A 5000-nucleotide genomic window follows, 5' to 3' on the forward strand; every position below is an offset into this window, starting at 1 on the left:
ATCCCTTTAGTTTTAGAAATATATCCAACTCCTTCTTGAATATATTTAATGAATTGGCCTCAACTGCCTTCTGTGGGAGAGAATTCCACAGGTTCACCACTCTCTGGGTGAAGAAATTCCTCCTCATCACTCCTAAATGGCTTACCCCTTATCCTTAGACTGTGACCCCTGGTTCTGGACTCCCCGACCATCGGGAACATCCTGCATCTAGTCTGCCTAGTCCTGTTAGAATTTTATATGTTTCATAAGAACATAAGAACATAAGAAATAGGAGCAGGAGTAGGCCAATCGGCCCCTCAAGCCTGCTCCACCATTCAATAAGATCATGGCTGATCTGATCCTAACCTCAAATCTACTATCACTCTACATCCCTCCCGAACCCATGTGATCTCCTGGGAGAGGCAAAAAACGAGATAAAAAACCCAATGGCCAATTTGGGAGAAAAAATGTGGGAAATTCCTCTCCGACCCATCTAGGCGATCGAAACTCGTCCAGGAGATCACTGTCCCTATATTTTCTACAGTACTTACCTTCTGTAAAAGGTGATCTCCACCCCAGCCAGGAACAGGAATAGAACCATCTTCTGAAATCTAACACATAATTAGAACACAAGAAGTAGGAGCAGAACCAGGCTACACGGCCCCTGGGCCCGCTCCGTTACCCACAGGGCCATGACCGTTCCGAACATAGACTCATGTCCAATTTCCTATCCACTCCCCGTAACCCCTAATTCCCTTTACTTCTAAGAAACTGTCTATTTCTGTTTTAAATTTATTTAATGATGTAGCTTCCACAGCTTTCTGGGACAGCAAATTCCACAGACCTACTACCCTCTGAGTGAAGAAGTTTCTCCTCATCTCAGTTTTGAAAGAGCAGCCCCTAATTCTAAGATTATGCCCCCTAGTTCTAGTTTCACCCATCATTGGGAACATCCTCACCACATCCACCCGATCAAGCCCCTTCACAATCTTATATGTTTCAATAAGATCACCTCTCATTCTTCTGAACTCCAATGAGTAGAGTCCCAATCTACTCAACCTCTCCTCATATGTCCACCCCCTCATCCCCGGGATTAACCGAGTGAACCTTCTTTGTACTGACTCGAGAGCAAGTATGTCTTTTCTTAAGTATGGACACCAAAACTGTGTGCAGTATTCCAGGTGCGGTCTCACCAATACCTTGTACAACTGCAACAATACCTCCCTGTTTTTATATTCTATCCCCCTAGCAATAAAAGCCAACATTCCATTGGCCTTCTTGATCACTTGCTGCACCTGCATACTAACTTTTTGAGTTTCGTGCACCAGGACCCCCAGATCCCTTTGTACTACAGTACTTTCCAGTTTCTTGCCATTAAGATAATAACTTGCTCTATGATTTTTCCTGCCAAAGTGCATAACCTCACACTTTCCAGTATTGTATTCCATCTGCCAAATCTCTGCCCACTTATTTAGCCTGTCTATGTTAGTTTGCAGGTTTTTATGTCCTCCTCACTCACTACTTTCCCTCCCATCTTTGTATCATCTGCAAACTTTGATATGTTACACTTGGTCCCCTCCTCCAAATCGTTAATATAGATTGTAAAGAGTTGGGGACCCAGAACTGACCCCTGCGGAACACCACCAGTTACTGATTGCCAGTCTGAGAATGAACCATTTATCCCAACTCTCTGCTTTCTGTTAGATAGCCAATCCTCCACCCATGCCAGAATATTACCCCCAATCCCATGATTTTTTATCTTGAGCAATAATCTTTTGTGTGGCACCTTGTCAAATGCCTTTTGGAAGTCTAAATACACTACGTCCACTGGTTCCCCTTTATCCACCCTATATGATACTTCCTCAAAGAACTCCAGCAAATTTGTCAAACATGACTTCCCCTTCCTAAAACCATGCTGACTTTGTCCTATTAAATTACGTTTATCCAAATGTCCCGTTACTGTCTCCTTAATAATGGACTCTAAAATTTTACCAACCACAGATGTTAGGCTTCTGCCTACTACCCTTTTTAAATAAGGGTGTTACATTAGCAGTTTTCCAATCTGCCAGGACCTTTGCTGAGTCCAGGGAGTTTTGGAAAATTATTACCAATGTATCCACAATCCCTACCGCCACTTCCCTCAAGACCCTAGGATGTAAGCCATCAGGTCCAGGGGATTTATCCGCCTTGAGTCCCATTATTTTACCAAGTACCACTTCCTTAGTGATTTTAATTGTATTTAGCTCCTCCCCCCCTAGAGCCCCCTGTTTGTCTAGTGTTGGGATATTCTTAGTGTCCTCTACCGTAAAGACTGATACAAAATAATTGTTCAGCGTTTTTGCCATCTCCATGTTTCCCACCATTAATTTCCCGGTCTCATCCTCTAAGGGACCAACATTTACTTTAGCCACCCTTTTACTTTTTATATAACTATAGAAACTTTTGCTATCTGTTTTTATATTTTTTGCTAATTTACTTTCATAATCTATCTTCCCTTTCTTAATCAATCTTTTAGTTATTTTTTGCTGTCTTTTAAAGACATCCCAATCTTCTATCCTCCCACTAGATTTGGCTACCTTATATGCCCTTGTTTTTAGTCGGATACTATCCTTAATTACTTTACTTAGCCACGGATGGCTATCTTTTCTTTTACACCCTTTTTTCCTCAGCGGAATATATATTTTTTAGAAGTTGTAAAATAACTCCTTAAATGTACACCACTCGGATCATGTACCGTCTTACCCTTTAATCTATTTTCCCAGTCCACTCTAATCAATTCCGCTCTCATACCTTCATAGTCTCCTTTATTCAAGCTCAGCACGCTTGTTTGAGATGCAACCTTCTCACCCTCTAATTGAATATGGAATTCAACCATGTTATGGTCACTCATTCCAAGGGGACCCTTTACTAGGACATTTTTAATTAATCCTGTCTCATTACACAGGACCAAATCTAAGGTTGCTTGCCCCCTGGTCGGTTCAGTTACATACTGCTCAAGAAACCCATCCCTAATACACTCAATGAACTCATCCTCAAGGCTGCCCTGCCCAATTTGATTTGTCCAGTTAATATGATAGTTAAAATCCCCCATAATTATAGCTGTTCCCTTATTACAAGCCTCAACTATTTCCTGATTAATACTCCATCCAACAGAGTTGCAACTGTTCGGAGGCCAATAGACTATGCCCACTAGTGTTTTTTTCCCCTTATTATTCCGTATCTCCACCCAAACTGTTTCACTATCCTGATCCTTTGACCCAATATCATTTCTCTGCATTACAGTGATTCCTTCCTTTATTAACATAGCCACCCCACCTGCCCTTCCTTCCTGCCTGTCCTTCCTGATTGTTAAATAACCTGGTATATTTAATTCCCAGTCATGGTCACCCTGCAGCCATGTTTCTGTAATGGCCACAAGATCATACCCATATGTAGTTATTTGTGTCATTAACTCATCCATTTTGTTACGAATGCTACGTGCATTCAGATAAAGAACTTTCAAATATGTTTTGTGACACTTAGTTCCTGCTTTTTCCCCTTTTACTACTTTACCTTTTACTCCATACCTTCTGTCCCTTCCTGACACGCTCTGTTTTTTAATTTCCCCCACTGCTACCTAAGTCTATGACCTTCTCCGTAGTCATTTTTATTATTTGCTCTCTAGAAACCTCCCCCCCACTAATTAGTTTAAAGCCCAAAGAAATGAGATCCCCTCTCATTCTTCTAAACTCTAGCGACTACAAGCCTAATTGACCCAATCTCTCTTCATACGTCATTCCTGCCATCCCAGGTATCAGTCTGGTGAATTTTTGCTGCACTCCCTCCATGGCAAAAACATCCTTCCTCAGACAAGACGACCAAAACTGCACATAATACTCAAGGAGTGGTCTCACCAAGGCCCTGTACAACTGCAGCAAGACATCCTTGCTCCTGTACTCGAATCCTCTCACTACAAAGGCCAACATACCATTTGCCTTCTTAACCGCCTGCTGCACCTGCATGCTTACCTTCAGCGACTGGTGCACAAGAACACCCAGGCCTCATTGCACTTCGCCTTTTCCCAATCTATTGCCGTTCAGATAATAATCTGTCTGAACTGGAAAAAAGCAGGAAAAGGAACAGATTTTAAAGCAAGTTTAGGGGCTGGGAAATGGGGGGAGGGGATGAAAGAACAAAAGGGAAGGTCTGTGATAGGATAGAAGGCAGGAGAGGTTAAGAGGCATTAAGAGATATTCAAGGCAAGAGGAGATGGTAATGGGACAGGTTAAAAAACAAAGGATGGCTCTAGATGGAGTGTGAATTGCGCTGGCAGAATGAAAGACAGCTGCCATGTGGGAGGGGGAAAGAAAACACAAACATAAAGTGTGGATTAAAAAATATATATGTGATAGGGGCCGAGGTTATGATCTGAAATTGTTGAACTCTATGTTGAGTCCAGAGGGCTGTAAAGAGCTTCCGTGGAACAATGTAAGAGGCTGAGGATGGTGAGGTCTGAGTGGGAATAGAGCGGTGAATTAAAGTGATAGGTGACCGGAAGCTCGGGGTCCCCCTTACGGATTGAATGGAGGTGTTCCGCAAAGCGGTCACCCAATCTGCGTTTGGTCTCCCCAATGTAGAGGAGACCACATCGTGAGCAGCGAATACAGTATACTAAATTGCAAGAAGTACAAGTAAATCGCTGTTTCACCTGGAAGCGCTGTTTGGGGCCCTTGTCAGTGGGAAGGGGGGAGGTATAAGGGCACGTGTTGCATTTCATGCGCTTGCACAGGAAGGTGCCGGGTGAAGGGTGCTGGGGGTGATAGAGGAGTGGACTAGGGCGTCGCGGAGGAAGCTGTCCCTATGGAATGCTGAAAGGGGAGGTGAGAGGAAGATGCGTTTGGTGGTGGGATCACGCTGGAGGTGGCGGAAATGGCGGAGGATGATCCATTGAATGTGAAGGCTGGTGGGGTGAAAGGTGAGGACAAGGGGAACTCTATCGTGGTTCCAGGAAGGAGGGGCAGGGGTGAGGGCAGAAGTGCGGT

The sequence above is a fragment of the Somniosus microcephalus genome, unplaced genomic scaffold, assembly GCF_052327205.1.
Source record: "Somniosus microcephalus isolate GS21.2 unplaced genomic scaffold, FLI_Smic_1.0 unresolved_chr6, whole genome shotgun sequence".
Lineage (NCBI taxonomy): Eukaryota > Metazoa > Chordata > Chondrichthyes > Squaliformes > Somniosidae > Somniosus > Somniosus microcephalus.